Source organism: Heterodontus francisci, chromosome 4, assembly GCF_036365525.1.
Source record: "Heterodontus francisci isolate sHetFra1 chromosome 4, sHetFra1.hap1, whole genome shotgun sequence".
In the NCBI taxonomy this organism is placed as follows: Eukaryota; Metazoa; Chordata; class Chondrichthyes; order Heterodontiformes; family Heterodontidae; genus Heterodontus; species Heterodontus francisci.
In genome coordinates, this window is record NC_090374.1 from 4,269,546 (window position 1) to 4,288,319 (window position 18,774).

Genomic DNA, 18,774 nt, shown 5'->3' on the forward strand with positions numbered 1-18,774 from the left:
TCTAAAACTCCTGTCTATGACGCTCTCTGCCACCTGCATGCTCCTAAGTGCATCCAGTTGCCGCTCCAACCGATCCATGCGGTCTGTGAGGAGCTGCAACTGGGTACACTTCATGCAGATGTAGTCATCCGGAACGCTGGAAGCGTCACAGACCGCCCACATCTCACAGGTGAAGCACTTCACCCCTCTAACTGACATTTCTAGCATTAATTAATAAATTAATTTAAAATAAATAAATACTTATTAAATCCTTACTATATTGTTATAACTATATGGTCCCTAGTGCTAGATTTCTACTATAAATATTAAATGCTAACTAAATACAGTAATCTCCTCCCTCTGGTTTAGTTACTCTATGTATTAATTAGTTAATTAGGGTTTTAATCAATTTTTATCAATGTTTTATTTTCAAATTCAGTACAGATTCTCTATTAGCCAATCAGGTCACAGCTTCCCTGTGACGTCACTTATTCAGCTTTTTGTTAGTCTTTTTTCAGTTTTTTTTTTACCAGAGGTAAGTCACCATAAATTGCCAATCAGCACTCTCTTCTAATACAGGATAAATTTGTTGCTTTCCCTGACATTGGTATTCTTGTGCATTGTCCTGATGAGTGCAAGACGAAAAGCTTCGACAAAATGTCTCTGTTTTCAGCAATACTTATAGGAACAGCACAGTTACGGCACAAAAAGAGGCCATGCAGCCCATCGTGTTTGCGCTGGTTGAAAAAACTAGCTGCCCAATCTAATCCCACCTTCCAGCACCTGGTCTGTATCCTTGCAGGTTCCAGCACTTCTGGTGCATGTCCAGGCACCTTTTAAATGAGTTTAAGGTTTCTGCCTCCACCACCGATCCAGGCAGTGAATTCTAGACACCGACCGCCCTCTGGGTGAAAAAAGTTTTTCATCATGCCTCCTCTAATCCTTCTACCAATCACCTTAAATCTGTGCCCTGGTAATTGACTTCTCCGCTCGGGGAAACAGGTCCTTCCTGTCTACTCTATCTCGGCCTCTCATGATTTTGTCCACCTCAATTAAGTCACCCCTCAAACTCCTCTGTTCTAAGGAAAACAACTCTAGCCTATCCAATCTTTCCTCTTGGCTGCAATTTTCAAGCCCTGGCAACATTCTTGTAAATCTCCTCTGTATTCTTTCCAGAGCAATTATGTCCTTCCTGTCATGTGGTGACCAGAACTGTACACAATACTCCAGCTGTGGCCTAACCAGCATTTTATACAGTTCCAGCATCACATCCCTGCTTTTGTATTCTATATATCGGCCAATAAAGGAAAGCATTCCATATGCCTTCTTCACCACTCTATCTACCTGTACTGCCACCTTCAGGGACCTGTGAACATTGTCATGTTCCTGTAGTTTTTTTTCAGAATATGCAGTTTGCCTTTAAGGCTTTCAAGGGATCAGTTTTGCTTGAAGAGCCAGCAAGCCTCAGCAGTTATAGGAAGGGACATTTTCGTTGCCTTAGAAACAGCCATTTGGAGACTGCGATTCAAAGGATGCATTCTCATTACCATGGAAACAGTCACTGGGAGTGAGTGTCATGCGATACATTTGTTACAATTCAGTTTTGAACTGGCTTATGAGTTGAAGACAGTTTGTCCGAACTGAACACTGACACAGACATAGAGGACAGCTGGCACTAGCACCTGGAAAAAGAGCTCTCTACCATTTAAACTGAAGGAAGAGGATTTTAGTCTGTTTAACTATTATCTCTCAAAATTCTAAAACATCAAGCCAAAAGAGAGATCTCTGGTAATTTAAATTGAAGAAAGGGAAGTTAGACTGTGACAATCTTTTATCCCTCAAAAACTAAAGTCAGATTGATTCTATCAAAAGTGTTAGTAAGTTGTTAATTGTTGAAATTCATCGCTGAAGAAGGAAGCATCACCTACTGCTGAAGTTAGACTACGGACTGTTCAACGTGGAAGAACTTTTTCCCCATCAGATGGCTGCAAGGACTTCGAGCAACATCCTGTGAGGATTTAGAGCAACATTGGACTGTAAATTTGCAAGGACTCTAATTTTTTATATTTTAAATGTTGTTTATATCTTCATAGTGCTTAAGACTTTAGTTCTTCTAATTAAAGAGTTAATTTGTTGATTTAAACACACCTGGTTTGGTTAGCCTCATTCGGGGGTTAATAGATGGTACAATTTGGTTGGCTCTTTCTTTAATTTGGAAAGTCTTAAATGATATGTTAGCCGAACTGTGGAGCAACGGGATTGCATTAACAGTGCATTGGTCCCACCACAATCAGAATCGGATATTTTGATTGGTGGCTTTGACAGGAGCAGTCGATCATAACAACATGCACTCCAAGGTGCACTTCTTCTACCCCTCTCAATATCCTCCCTTTTATTGTGTATTGCCCTCTCCAAAGGCATTATCTCAAACTTTTCTGGATTGAATTCCATTTCCCACTTTTCCACCCACTCAACCAAACCATTGATATCATTCTGGAATCTACAACTACCATCTTCACTATCAACTACATGGCCAGTTGTTGTGTCATCTGCAAATTTCCCAATCATGCCTCCCACATTTAAGTCCAAATCATTAATATATACCACAAACAGCAAGGGCCCCAACACTGATCCCTGCAGCACCCACTACAGTTTGCCAACCTGAAAATGCCCCATTTACTACGACTCTCTGTTTCGTATTAGTTAGCCAATCCTCTATCCATACTAATATATTACCCCCAATACCATGAGCTCTTATCTTGAGCAGAGACCTTTTATGTGGCACCTTATCGAATGCCTTTTGGAAATCCAAATACACTACATCTACTGGTTCCCCTTTATCCACCCTGCTTGTTACATCCTCAAAGAACTCTAATCAATTTGTCAAACACAATATCCCTTTCATAAAACTATGTTGACTCTACCCGGTTGTATTATAATTTTCTAAATGTCCTGCTACTACTTTCTTAATAATGGATTCAAGAATTCTCTCAATGGCAGGTGTTAGGCTAACTGGCCTATAGTTTCCTGCTTTCTGTCTCCCTCCTTTCTTGAATAGAGAAGTTACATTTGTGGTTTTCCAATCCACTGGGATCTTTCTGAAAAGTAGGACCTCAAAGGTAGTGATCTCAGGATTACTACCAGTGCCACGTGCTAGTCAGAGTAGAAATAGCAGGATATATCGGATGAATACATGGCTGAAGAGATGGTGTGAGGGGGCGGATTTTAGATTCCTGGGACATTGGGACCGGTTCTGGGGGAGGTGGGACCAGTACAAACTGGACGGGTTACACCTGGGGCAGGACCGGGACTGATTGTCTAGGGGGAGTATTTGCTAGAGTGGTTGGGGAGGGTTTAAGCTAAAATGGCAGGGAGATGGGAACCTTTGCAAGGAGTCAGAGGAGGGGGGATCAAAGACAAGAACAAAAGACAGTAAGGGGAATAAGAAAAGTGACAGGCAGAGAAAGCAAGGGCCAGAATCAAACAGGGACACAGTGAAAAATAGTGGGAAGGGGACAAGTAATGTTAAAAAGACAAGCCTTAAGGCTTTGTGCCTTAACTCGCGGAGAATTCGCAATAAAGTGGATGAATTAATTGCGCAAATATTGTAGACGGGTATGATATAGTCGGGATTACGGAGACATGGGTGCAAGGTGACCAGGGATGGGAAATGAACATCCAGGGATATTCAGTATTTAGGAAGGACAGAAAAAAAGCAAAAGGTGGTGGAGTTGCATTGCTGGTTACAGAGGAAATTAAAGCAATAGTGAGGAAAGATATTCGCTCTGACGATGTGGAATCTGAATGGATAGAGCTGAGAAACACTAAGGGGCAAAAAACATGAGTGGGGGTTGTACATAGACCCCCAAACTGTAGTGGTGATGTTGGGAATGACATCAAACAGGAAATTAGAGATGCATGCGATAAAGGGACATCTGTAATTATGGGTGATTTTAATCTGCATATAGATTGGGCAAATCAAATTAGTCACAATACTGTAGAGGAGGAATTCTTGGAGTGTATACGGGATGGTTTTCCGGACCAATACGTTGAGGAACTAACTAGAGAACAGGCCATCCTAGACATGTATAGTGTAATGAGAGAGGAATAATTGACAAGCTCGTGGTGCGAGACCCCTTGGGGATGAGCGACCATAATATGACAGAATTCTTCATTAAGATAGTGACGTAGTTGATTCTGAGACTAGGGTCCTGAAACTACGGAGGTATGAGGCGCAAGTTGGCTATGATGGATTGGGAGACGTTACTTAAAGGGATGACGGTGGATAGACAATGGCAAACACTTAAAATGCGCAGGGATGAACTGCAACAATTGTTTATCCCTGTCTGGTGCAAAAGTAAAATGGGAAAGGTAGCCAAACCATGGCTTACAAGGAAAATTAGAGATATCATCAGATCCAAGGAAGAGGCATATAAATTTGCCAGAAAAAAACAGACCTGAGGATTGGGAGCAGTTTAGAATTCAGCAACGGAGGACCAAGGGATTGATTAAGAAGGAGAAAATAGAGTCTGAGAGCAAGCTTGCGGGGAACATAAAAACTGACTGTAAAAGTTTCTATAGGTATGTGAAGAGAAAAAGATTGGTGAAGGCAAATGTAGGTCCCTGTCAGAAACAGGGGAATTTATTATGGGGAACAAAGAAATGGCTGACCAACTAAATGCATACTTTGGTTCTGTCTTCACAAAGGAGGACACAAATATCATACCAGAAATGTTGGGGAACACTGGGCTTAGTGAGAGAGAGGAACTGAAAGAAATCAATATTAGTAGAGAAATAGTGTTGGGGAAATTGATGGGATTGAAGGCCGATAAATCCCCAGGGCCTGATGGTCTGCATCCCAGAGTACTTAAGGAAGTGGCCCTAGAAATAGTGGATGCATTGGTGGTTATCTTCCAAGATTCTATAGACTCTGGAACAGTTCCTACAGATTGGAGGGTAGCTAATGTAACCCCACTATTTAAAAAGGGAGTTAGAGAGAAAGCAGGGAATTATAGACCAGTCAGCCTGACGTCGGTAGTGGAGAAAATTCTAGAGTCCATTACCAATGATTTTATAGCAGAGCACTTAGAGAACAGTGGTAGAATCAGGCAGAGTCAGCATGGAATTACGAAAGGGAAATCATGCTTGACAAATCTACTAGAATTCTTCGAGGATGTAACGAGTAGAGTTGATGAGGGGGAGCCAGTGGATTTATTTGGACTTTCAGAAGGCTTTCGACAAAGTCCCACATAAGAGATTAGCGTGTAAAATTAAAGTGCATGGGATTTTACAATTAGTGTATTGTGATGGATAGAAAATTGGATGGCCGACAGGAAACAAAGAGTAGGGATAAATGGGTCTTTTTCCGAATGGTAGGCAGTGACTAGTGGGGTACCACAGGGATCGGTGCTAGGACCCCAGCTATTCACAATATATATATAGATGATTTAGATGAGGGAACTAAATGTAATATCTCCAAATTTTCAGATGACACAAAACTGGGTGGGAGGGTGAGTTGTGAGGAGGATGCAGAGAGGCTTCAGGGTGATTTGGACAAGTTGAGTGAGTGGGCTAATGCATGGCAGATGCTGTATAATGTGGATAAATGTGAGGTTATCCACTTTGGCAGCAAAAACAGGAAGGCAGATTATTATCTGCATGGCTATAAACTGAGAGAGGGGAATATGCAGCGAGACCTGGGTGTTCTCGTACACCAGTCGCTGAAGGTAAGCATGCAGGTGCAACAGGTGGTAAAAAAGGCAAATGGTATGTTGGCCTTCATGGCAAGAGGATTTGAGTACAGGAGCAGGGATGTCTTGCTGCAATTATACAAGGCCTTGGTGAGGCCACACCTGGAATATTGTGTGCAGTTTTGGCCTCCTTATCTGAGGAAGGATGTTCTTGCTGTGGAGGGAGTGCAGCGAAGGTTTACCAGACTGATTCCTGGGATGGCAGGACTGACGTATGAGGAGAGATTGAGTCGGTTAGGATTATATTCGCTGGAGTTCAGAAGAGTGAGGGGGGATCTCATAGAAACCTATAAAATTCTAACAGGACTTGACAGGGTAGATGCAGGAAGGATGTTCCTGATGGTGGGGGAGTCCAGAACCAGGAATCATAGTCTAAGGATACGGGGTAAACCTTTCAGGACTGAGATGAGGAGAAATTTCTTCACCCAGAGAGTGGTGAGCCTGTGGAATTCGCTACCACAGAAAGCAGCTGAGGCCAAAACATTGTATGTTTTCAAGAAGGAGTTAGATATAGCTCTTGGGTCTAAAGGAATCAAAGGGTATGGGGCAAATGCGGGAATAGGTTACTGAGTAGGATGATCAGCCATGATCATAATGAATGGTGGAGCAGGCTCGAAGGGCCGAATGGCCTACTCCTGCTCCTATTTCCTATGTTTCCCAGATCTAGGAAATTTTGGAAGATTACAAGCACTATCTCTGCAGCCACTTCCTTTAAGACCCGAGGATGCAGGCCATCAGGCCTAGAGCTCTGATCAGCCTTTAGTCCCATTAGATTTCCTAGTCCTTTTTCTCTAGTGATGATTGCTTTAACTCACTGCAGGAGTTCCTCAGGGTAGTGTCCTCGGCCCAACCATCTTCAACTGCTTCAACAATTACCTTCCTTCCATCATAAGGTCAGAAGTGGGAGGTTTGCTGAAGATTGCACAGTGTTCAGTACCATTTACAACTCCTCAGTTACTGAAGCAGTCTGTGCCTGCATGCAAAAACATCTGAACAACATTCAAGCTTGGGTTGGTAAGTTGTAAGTAACGTTTGTGCCACACAAGTGCCAGGCAATGACCATATCCAACAAGAAAGAATCGAACCATCTCCCCTTCATGTTCAATGACATTACCAACGTGCAATCCTCCACCATCAATGTCCTGGGGGTTACCGTTGACCAGAAATTTAACTGACCCTCCTTACACACCTCTCCTCACAAGAAGAGAGTAGTCATAATGGGGGTGCACTGGGTTAGTAACAGTGTAAAGGGCAGAGAGGGGGAAAAGTTTATGAAATGTGTTGAGGAGAATGTTCTAGATCAGTATGTTTCCAGTCCAGAGAGGAAGGAGGCATTGCTGGATTTGATTCTGGGGAATGAGGTGGGTCAAGTGGAACAAGCGCCAGTTGGGGAACATTTAGGAGACAATGGGGAGGCGGTGGTGTTGTCACTGGACTAGTAACCCAGAGACCCAGGGTATTGCTTGGGGAACATGGGTTCAAATCCCACCACAGCAGAAGGTGGAATTTGAATTCAATTAAAAAGCTGGTCTAATAACAAAGAACAAAGAACAGTACAGCACAGGAACAGGCCATTCGGCCCTCCAAGCCTGCGCCGATCTTGATGCCTGCCTAAACTAAAACCTTCTGCACTACCGGGGTCCGTATCCCTCTATTCCCATCCTATTCATGTATTTGTCAAGATGTCTCTTAAACGTCTCTATGGTACTTGTTTCCACCACCTCCCCTGGCAGCAAGTTCCAGGCACTCACCACCTTCTGTGTAAAGAACTTGCCTCGCACATCCCCTCTAAACTTTGCCCCTCGCACCTTAAACCTATGTCCCCTAGTAACTGACTCTTCCACCCTGGGAAAAAGCTTCTGACTATCCACTCTGTCCATGCCGCTCATAACTTTGTAAACTTCTATCATGTCACCCCTCCACCTCCGTCGTTCCAGTGAAAACAATCCGAGTTTATCCAACCTCTCCTCATAGCTAATGCCCTCCAGACCAGGCAACATCCTGGTAAACCTCTTCTGTACCCTCTCCAAAGCCTCCACGTCCTTCTGGTAGTGTGGCGACCAGAATTGCACGCAATATTCTAAGTGTGGCCTAACTAAAGTTCTGTACAGCTGCAACATGACTTGCCTATGTTTATACTCTATGCCCCGACCGATGAAGGCAAGCATGCCGTATGCCTTCTTGACTACCTTATCCACCTGCGTTGCCACTTTCAGTGACCTGTGGACCTGTACGCCCAGATCTCTCTGCCTGTCAATACTCCGAAGGGTTCTGCCATTTACTGTATACTTCCCACCTGCATTAGACCTTCCAAAATGCATTACCTCAATTTGTCCGGATTAAACTCCATCTGCCATTTCTCCGCCCAAGTCTCCAACCGATCTATATCCTGCTGTATCCTCTGACAATCCTCATCACTGTCCGCAACTCCACCAACCTTTGTGTCGTCCGCAAACTTACTAATCAGACCAGCTACATTTTCCTCCAAATCATTTATATATACTACAAACAGCAAAGGTCCCAGCACTGATCCCTGCGGAACACCACTAGTCACATTCCTCCATTCAGAAAAACACCCATCCACTGCTACCCTCTGTCTTCTATGACCGAGCCAGTTCTGTATCCATCTTGCCAGCTCACCTCTGATCCCGTGTGACTTCACCTTTTGTATCAGTCTGCCATGAGGGACCTTGTCAAAGGCTTTACTGAAGTCCATTTAGATAACATCCACTGCCCTTCCTTCATCAATCATCTTCGTCACTTCCTCAAAAAACTCAATCAAATTAGTAAGACACGACCTCCCCTTCACAAAACCATGCAGCCTCTCGCTAATAAATTCGTTTGTTTCCAAATGGGAGTAAATCCTGTCCCGAAGAATCCTCTCTAATAATTTCCCTACAACTGACGTAAGGCTCACCAGCCTATAATTTCCTGGATTATCCTTGCTACCCTTCTTAAACAAAGGAAGAAAATTGGCTATTCTCCAGTCCTCTGGGACCTCACCTGTAGCCAATGAGGATGCAAAGATTTCTGTCAAGGCCCCAGCAATCTCTTCCCTTGCCTCCCTCAGTATTCTGGGGTAGATCCCATCAGGCCCTGGGGACTTATCTACCTTAATGCTTTGCAAGACACCCAACACCTCCTCCTTTTTGATAATGAGATGACTGAGACTATCTGCATTCCCTTCCCTAGGCTCATCATCCACCAAGTCCTTCTCTTTGGTGAATACTGATACAAAGTACTCATTTAGTACCTCGCTAATGATGGCCACGAAACCATTGTCGATTGTTGTAAAAACCCATCTGGTTCACTAATGTGCTTTAGGGAAGGAAATCTGCTGTCCTTACCTGGTCTGGCCTACATGTATCACCAACTCGTTCTTTCACACTAAACCCTGTCACTAGGTTTCATGGAGGCACCCAAGATCGTGTCGTTGGCACCAGCTAGACCTCATTGTCACAAGGCGAGCCGCCTTAAACGGTGTTCAAATCACACGCAGCTTCCACAGTGCGGACTGCGACACCGACCACTCCCTGGTGTGCAGCCAGGTTAGACTCAGACCAAAGAAGTTGCATCATTCCAAGCAGAAGGGCCACCCGCGCATCAACACGAGCAGAATTTCTCACCCACAGCTGTTAGAAAAATTTCTAAATTCACTTGTAACAGCCCTTCAAAACACTCCCACAGGGGATGCTGAGACCAAGTGGGCCCACATCAGAGACGCCATCTATGAATCAGCTTTGACCACCTACGGCAAAAGTGCGAAGAGAAATGCAGACTGGTTTCAATCTCATAATGAAGAGCTGGAACCTGTCATAGCCGCTAAGCGCATTGCACTTTTGAACTACAAGAAAGCCCCCAGCGATTTAACATCCGTAGCACTTAAAGCAGCCAGAAGCACTGCACAAAGAAAAGCCAGGCGCTGCGCAAACGACTACTGGCAACACCTATGCAGTCATATTCAGCTGGCCTCAGACACCGGAAACATCAGAGGAATGTATGATGGCATTAAGAGAGCTCTTGGGCCAACCATCAAGAAGATCACCCCCCTCAAATCTAAATCGGGGGACATAATCACTGACCAACGCAAACAGATGGACCGCTGGGTTGAGCACTACCTAGAACTGTACTCCAGGGAGAATGTTGTCACTGAGACCGCCCTCAATGCAGCCCAGCCTCTACCAGTCATGGATGAGCTGGATGTACAGCCAACAAAATCGGAACTCAGTGATGCCATTGATTCTCTATCCAGCAGAAAATCCCTTGGGAAGGACAGCATTACCCCTGAAATAATCAAGAGTGCCAAGCCTGCTATACTCTCAGCACTACATGAACTGCTATGCCTGTGCTGGGACGAGGGAGCAGTACCCCAGGACATGCGCGATGCCAACATCATCACCCTCTATAAAAACAAAGGTGACCGCGGTGACTGCAACCACTACCGTGGAATCTCCCTGCTCAGCATAGTGGGGAAAGTCTTTGCTCGAGTCGCTCTAAACAGGCTCTAGAAGCTGGCTGAGCGTGTCTACCCTGAGGCACAGTGTGCCTTTCGTGCAGAGAGATCGACCATTGACATGCTGTTCTCCCTTCGTCAGATACAGGAGAAATGCCGCGAACAACAGATACCCCTCTACCTTGCTTTCATTGATCTCACCAAAGCCTTTGACCTCGTCAGCGGACGTGATCTCTTCAGACTACTAGAAAAGATCGGATGTCCACCAAAGCTACTAAGTATCATCACCTCCTTCCATGACAATATGAAAGGCACAATTCAACATGGTGGCTCCTCATCAGAGCCCTTTCCTATCCTGAGTGGCGTGAAACAGGGCTGTGTTGTCGCACCCACACTTTTTGGGATTTTCTTCTCCCTGCTGCTTTCACATGCATTCAAGTCCTCTGAAGAAGGAATTTTCCTCCACACAAGATCAGGTGGCAGGTTGTTCAACCTTGCCCGTCTAAGAGCGAAGTCCAAAGTACGGAAAGTCCTCATCAGAGAACTCCTCTTTGCTGACGATGCTGCTTTAACATCTCACACTGAAGAGTGTCTGTAGAGTCTCATCGACAGGTTTGCGGCTGCCTGCAATGAATTTGGCCTAACCATCAGCCTCAAGAAAACGAACATCATGGGACAGGACGTCAGAAATACTCTATCCATCAATATTGGCGACCACGCTCTTGAAGTGGTTCAAGAGTTCACCTACCTAGGCTCAACTATCACCAGTAACCTGTCTCTAGATGCAGAAATCAACAAGCGCATGGGAAAGGCTTCCACTGCTATGTCCAGACTGGCCAAGAGAGTGTGGGAAAATGGCGCACTGACACGGAACACAAAAGTCCGAGTGTATCAGGCCTGTGTCCTCAGTACCTTGCTCTATGGCAGCGAGGCCTGGACAACGTATGTCAGCCAAGAGCGACGTCTCAATTCATTCCAAATTCACTGCCTCCAGAGAATACTTGGCATCAGGTGGCAGGACCGTATCTCCAACACAGAAGTCCTCGAGGTGGCCAACATCCCCAGCTTGTACACACTACTGAGTCAGCGGTGCTTGAGATGGCTTGGCCATGTGAGCCGCATGGAAGATGGCAGGATCCCCAAAGACACATTGTACAGCGAGCTCGCCACTGGTATCAGACCCACTGGCCGTCCATGTCTCCGCTTTAAAGACGTCTGCAAACGCGACATGAAGTCCTGTGACATTGATCACAAGTCGTGGGAGTCAGTTGCCAGCGTTCGCCAGAGCTGGCGGGCAGCCATAAAGGCGGGGCTAAAGTGTGGTGAATCGAAGAGACATAGCAGTTGGCAGGAAAAAAGACAGAGGCGCAAGGGGAGAGCCAACTGTGTAACAGCTGCGACAAACAAATTTTTCTGCAGCACCTGTGGAAGAGCCTGTCACTCTAGAATTGGCCTTTCTCGCCACTCCAGGCGCTGCTCCACACACCACTGACCACCTCCAGGCGCTTACCCATTGTCTCTCGAGATAAGGAGGCCAAAGAAGAAAGAATGATGGCCATGAAACCATTGTCGATTGTTGTAAAAACCCATCTGGTTCACTAATGTCCTTTGGGGAAGGAAATCTGCTGTCCTTACCTGGTCTGGCCTACATGTAACTCCAGAGCCACAGCAATGTGGTTGACTCTTACATGCCCTGTGAAATGACCTAGCAAGCCACTCAGTTAGGGAATTAGGGATGGGCAATAAATGCTGGCCTAGCCAGCGACGCCCACATCCCATGAATGAATTTTTAAAAAAGACAGTGACCATAGCATCATAAGGTTTAGGTTAGCTATGAAAAAGGACAAGCAGCAATGCAGAATAAGAACAATTATTTGGGGGAGGGCCAATTTCAATGAGGTGATATCGGATCTGGTCCAGATAAAGTGGAATCAAACATTGGCAAGCAGAACTATAATGGAACAATGGGCTGCCTTTAAAGAGATAGTTTAGGTACAGTCGAGGTACATTCCCACAAGGAGGAAAGGTAGGGCAAACAATGCCAGAGCTCACTGGATGTCAAAAGAGATAGAGAGTAAGATGAAGGAGTAAAAGGTGCATATGACAGATGTCAGGTGGATAATACAAGTGAGAACCTGGCTGAAGATAGAAAGTTCAGAGGTGAAATGAGAAAAGAAATAAGAGAAGCAAAGAGAGAGTATGAGAAGAGGCTCATGGTTAACATAAAAGGGAATTTAAGAGTCTTCCATAGACATAAAAATAGTAAAAGGGTGGCAAAAGGAGGAGTGGGGCAATTTAGGGACCAAAATGGGGATTTATGTATCGAAATAGGGGACATGGCTGAGGTACGAAATCAGTACTTTGCATCTGTCTTTACCAAGGAAGAAGATACTGCCAAAATCATAGTGAAAGAGGAGGTAGTTAAGACAATGAATGGGCTAAAAATTGATCATGAGGAGGTATATGATAGGCTGGCTGTACTTAAAGTTGAAAAGACACCAGGACCGGATGTGATGCACCCAAGGATACTGAGGGATGTAAATTGCAGTGGCACTGGCCACAATCTTCCAATCCTCTTTGGATGCAGTGGGGTGCCAGAGGACTGGAGAATTGTGAACATTACACCCTTGTTCAAAAAACAGTGTAAGGATAAGCCCAGCAACTAGAGGCCAGTCAGTTTAACCTCGCTGGTGGAAAGGTTTTTAGAAATGATAATTCGGGACAAAATTAACAGTCACTTGGACAAATGTGGATTAATTAATTAAGGAACAGATCTACTATTTGTATGCCTATAGAAGTTTTTTTTAGGAGAAAATAGTGTTTAACTAATTTGATTGAGTTTTTTGATGAGGTCACAGAGAGCGTTGATGAGGGTAATGTGGTTGATGTGGTGTACATGGACTTCCAAAAAGCATTTGATAAAATGCCACAAAACAGGCTTGTCAGCCTATGGGATAAAAGGGACATTAGCAGCATGGATAAGTGGCTGAGTGACAGGAAACAGAGAGCAGTGGTGAATGGTTGTTTTTCAGACTGGTGGAAGGTTCCCCAGGGGTCAGTATTAGGGCCACTGCTTTTCTTGATCTATATTAATGACCTAGACTTGGGTGTACACGGCACAATTTCAACATTTGCAGATGACAGCCCTTTGGGCCTGCTTCACCATTCAAAAAAGATCATGACTGATCGTCTAATTCAGTCCCCTGTTCCCACTTTCTCCCCATATCCCTTGATCCCTTTGGTGTTAAGAAATATATCTAGCTCCTTCTTGAATATATTTGATGACTCGGCCTCCACTGCCTTCTGCAGTAGAGAATTCCACAGGTTCACCACCCTCTGAGTGAAGAAATTTCTCCTCATCTCGGTTCTAAATGGCATGCCCCGTATCCTGAGACAGTGACTGCTGGTTCTGGTTTCCCCCGCCATCGGGAACATCCTCCTTGCATCTAGCCCTGTTAGTATTTTATAGGTTTCTATGAGATCCCCTCTCATTTATTTATTTTATTTTTATTTATTTAGAGATACAGCACTGAAACAGGCCCTTCGGCCCACCGAGTCTGTGCCGCCCAACAACCACCCATTTATACTAACGCTACAGTAATCCCATACTCCCTACCACCTACCTACACTAGGGGCAATTTACAACGGCCAATTTACATATCAACCTGCAAGTCTTTGGCTGCGGGAGGAAACCGGAGCACCTGGCAAAAACCCACGCAGACACAGGGAGAACTTGCAAACTCTGCACAGGCAGTACCCAGAATCGAACCCGGGTCCCTGCAGCTGTGAGGCTGCAGTGCTAACCATTGCGCCACTGTGCCGCCCATAATTCTTTTAAACTCTAGTGGATATAGGCCTAGTTGGCCCAATCTCTCCTCATACATCAATCCTGCCATCCCAGGAATCAGCCTAGTAAATCTGCTTTGCACTCCCTCCATGGCAAGGATAGCCTTCCTCAGATAAGGAGACCAAAATTACACACAATACTCCAGATGTGGTCTCACCAAGGCCCTGTATAACTGCAGTAAGACATCCTTGCTCCTGTACTCAACTCCCCTTGCAATGAAGGCCAACATAATATTCGCCTTCCTAACTGCTTGCTGCACCCGAATGCTTGCTTTCAGCAACTGGTGCACAAGGACACCCAGGTCTCATTGCACCTCCCCCTTTCCCAATCTATCACCTTTCAGATAATAATCTGCCTTTGTGTTTTTAAAACCAAAGTGGATAACCTCACATTTATCCACATTATACTGCATCTGCCATGCATTTGTCCATTCACCCAACTTGTCCAAATCACATTGGAGCCTCTTTGCAGCCTCCTCACATCACACATTCCTCCCCAGCTTTGTGTCGTCTGTAAACTTGGAAATGTTACATTTAGTTCCCTCACCCTAGTCATTAATATATATTGTGAATAGCTGGGGACCAAGCACTGATCCCTGCGGTACCCCACTAGTCACTGTCTGCCATCTGGAAAAAGACCCATTTATCCCTATTCTCTGTTTTCTGTCTGTCAATCAATTCTCAATCCATGCCAGTATATTACCCCCAATCCCATGTGCTTTAATTTTGCACACTAACCTCTTATGTGGGACCTTATCAAAAGCCTTCTGAAAATCCAAATACACCACATCCACTGGTTCTCCCTTATCTATTCTACTAGTTACATCCTCAAAAAACTCCAGTAGATTTGTTAAGCATGATCTCCCTTTCGTAAACCCATGCTGACTTTGTCCAATCCTGTTTATGCTTTCCAGGTGTTCTGCTATCACATCCTTTATAATAGACTCCAGCATTTTCCCCACTACTGATGTAAGGCTAACTGGACTGTAATTCCCTGTTTTTATCTCTCCCTCCTTTTTTAAATAGTGAGGTTACATTTGCTACCCTCCAACCTGTAGGAACTGCTCCAGAGTCTATAGAATTTTGGAAGATGACCACCAGTGCATCCACTATTCCCAGGGCCACTTCCTTTAGTACTCTGGGGTGTAGATTATCAGGCCCTGGGGATTTGACAGCCTTTAACCCTGGCACTAATTTGCCTAGCACTATTTTTTTAACTAATACCTATTTCCTTCAGTTGCTCCCTCTCATGAGACCCTTGGTTCCCTAACATTTCTGGGAGGTTATTTGTGTCCTCCTTTGTGAATACAGAACCAAACTGTGTGTTTAATTGCTCTGCCATTTCTTTGTTCCCCATTATAAGTTCCCCGATTTCTGACTGTAAGGGACCTACATTTGTCTTCACTAATCTTTTTCTCTTCGCATAGTTATAGAAGTTTTTAGTCAGTTTTTATGTTCCCTGCAAGTTTACTCTCATACCCTATTTTCCCCTGCTTAATCAAACTCTTTGTTGCCCTGTGTTGAATTCTAAACTGCTCCCAATCCTCAGACTTGCTGCTTTTTCTGGCAATTTTATATGCCTCCTCTTTGGATCTAATACTATCCCTAATTTCTTTTGTGAGCCACGGTTGAGCCACCTTTCCGGTTTTATTTTTGCGCTAGACAGGAATGAATAATTGTTGTAATTCATGCACACATTCTTTAAATATTATCCATTGCCTATCCACTTTCAATGCTTTTAGTAAAGTTCCCCAAGCTACCATAGCCAACTTGCGCCTTGTACCTTCGTAGTTTCCTTTATTTAGATTCAGGACCCTAGTTTCAGATTCAACTACTTCACTCTCCAGCTTAATGAAGAATTCGAACATGTTATGGTTGCTCCGCCCCAAGGGACCCGGCACAACAGGATTGTTAATTAATCCTTTCTCACTGCACAATCTAGCAAACCCCCCTCTGAAGAAATTGATCTCGGTCCTGCCCAGATGCGACCCATCCAGCTTGAACTGGTCCCACCTTCCCCAGATTCGGTCCGAATATCCCAGGAATCTGAATCCCTTCCCCCTACACCATTTCTCCAGCCACGTATTCATCTGATATATCCTGCTATATCTGCTCTTGCTAGCACATGGCACAGGTAGTAATCCTGAGATTACAACCTTTGAGGTCCTACTTTTTAATTTACTTCCTAACTCCCTATATTCAGCTTGTAGGACCTCATCCATTTTTTACCTATGTTGTTGGTACCGATGTGTACCACGACAACTGGCTGCTCGCCCTCCCCCCTCAGAATGACCTGCAGCCGCTCAGAGACATCCTTGACCCTAGCACCAGGGAGGCAACATCCCATCCTGGAGTCTCTTTTGTGGCTGCAGAAACGCCTGTCTGTTTCCCTGACGAATTGAATCCCCTATGACTGTAGCCCTGCCACTCTTCCTCCTCCCCTCCTGTGTAGCAGAGCTACCCATGGTTTCATGAACTTGGCTCTTGCTGCTTTCCCCTGAGTCATCTACCCCAACAATATCCAAAGTGGTATATCTGTTAGAGAGGGGGATGACTACAGGGGACTCCTGCACTACCTGTCTTCCTCTACTCTGCCTGGTGGTCACCCATTCCCTTTCTGCCTTTGCAGCATTTGCTTGAGGTGTGACCACCTCACTAAACGTGCTGTCCATGATGTTCTCAGCATCGCAGATGCGCCACAGTGAATCCACCTGCAGCTCTACCTCTGTAATGCGGGCAGCCAGTAACTGCAGATGGATACACTTCCTGCACACATGGTCATCAGGGACACCGGAAGTATCCCTGATTTCCCACACAGCGCAGGAGGAGCATATCAGAGGTGCGAGCTCTCCTGCAATGACTTCTCTTTAGTGTGGTGATACATTTTGGCAAGAAGCACGAAGAGAGGCAACATAAAGGGCTCAATTCTAAAGGGGGTGCAGGAGCAGAGGACCTGCAGGTGGATGTGCACAAATCATTGCAGGTTGCAGGGCAGGTTGAGAAAATGGTAAATAAAGCATATGGGACCCTGGGCTTTCTAAAAATGGTCATCAAGTACAAATGCAAGGAAGTTATGGTGAACCTTTATAAAACTGTTGTTCGGACTCAACTGGAGAATTGTGTCCAATTCTAGGCACCACACTTCAGGAAGGATGTGAAGGCATGAGAGAACAGAGAGATCTTGGGGTCCATGTCCATAGATCGCTCAAAGTTGCCACCCAAGTTGATAGGGTTGTTAAGAAAGCGTATGGTGTGTTGGCTTTCATTAACAGGGGGATTGAGTTTAAGAGCCGCGAGGTTATGCTGCAGCTCTATAAAGCCCTGGTTAGACCACACTTGGAATATTGTGTTCAGTTCTGGTCGCCTCATTATCGAAAGGATGTGGAAGCTTTAGAGAGGGTGCAGAGGAGATTTACCAGGATGCTGCCTGGACTGGAGGGCATGTCTTACGAAGAAAGGTTGAGGGTACTAGGGCTTTTCTTATTGGAAAGAAGAAGGATGAGAGGTGACTTGATAGAGGGGTACAAGATGATGAGAGGCATAGATAGAGTGGATAGCCAGAGACTTTTTCCCAGGGTGGAAAGGGCTATCACCAGGGGGCATAATTTTAAGGTGATTGGAGGAAGGTTTCGGGGAGATGTCAGAGGTAGGTTCTTTACACAGAGAGTGGTGGGTGTGTGGAATGCACTGCCAGCGGTGGTAGTAGAAGCAGCTACATTAGGGACATTTAAGCGACTCTTGGATAGGTACATGCATGATAGTAGAATGAAGGGTATGTAGGTAGTTTGATCCTAGAGTAGGTTAAAGGTTCGGCACAACATCGTGGGCCGAAGGGCCTGTACTGTGCTGTACTGTTCTATGTTCTATGCAGAAAAGTTTTACGAGAAGGGTTCCAGGGATTTCAGTTACATGGCTAGATTGGAGCAGCTGGGTCTGTTCTCCTTGGAGAAGAGGATTAAAAGGAGATTTGATAGAGTGTTCAAAATCATGAGGGGTCTGGACAGAGTAGATAGGGAGAAACTGTTCCCATTGGCAGAAGGATCCAGAACCAGAGGACACTGATTTAAGGTGATTGGCAAAAGAAGCAACAGCGACATGAGGAAAATCTTTTTTACGCAGCGAATGTTTAGGATCTGGAATGCACTGTCTGAGAGTGTGGTGGAGGCAAGTTAAGTGAGTGTTTAGGATCTGGAATGCACTGTCTGAGAGTGTGGTGGAGGCAGGTTCAGTGAGTGTTTAGGATCTGGAATGCACTGTCTGAGAGTGTGGTGGAGGCAGGTTCAGTGTGTGTTTAGAATCTTGAATACACTGTCTGAGAGTGTGGTGGAGGCAGGTTCAGTGAGTGTTTAGGATCTGGAATGCACTGTCTGAGAGTGTGGTGGAGGCAGGTTCAGTGAGTGTTTAGGATCTGGAATGCACTGTCTGAGAGTGTGGTGGAGGCAGGTTCACTGTGTGTTTAGGATCTGGAATGCACTGTCTGCGAGTGCGGTGGAGGCAGGTTCAGTGTGTGTTTACGATCTGGAATGCACTGTCTGAGAGTGTGGTGGAGGCAGGTTCAGTGTGTGTTTAGGATCTGGAATGCACTGTCTGAGAGTGTGGTGGAGGCCGGTTCAGTGAGTGTTTAGGATCTGGAATGCACTGTCTGAGAGTGTGGTGGAGGCAGGTTCAGTGAGTGTTTAGGATCTGGAATGCACTGTCTGAGAGTGTGGTGGAGGCAGGTTCAGTGAGTGTTTAGGATCTGGAATG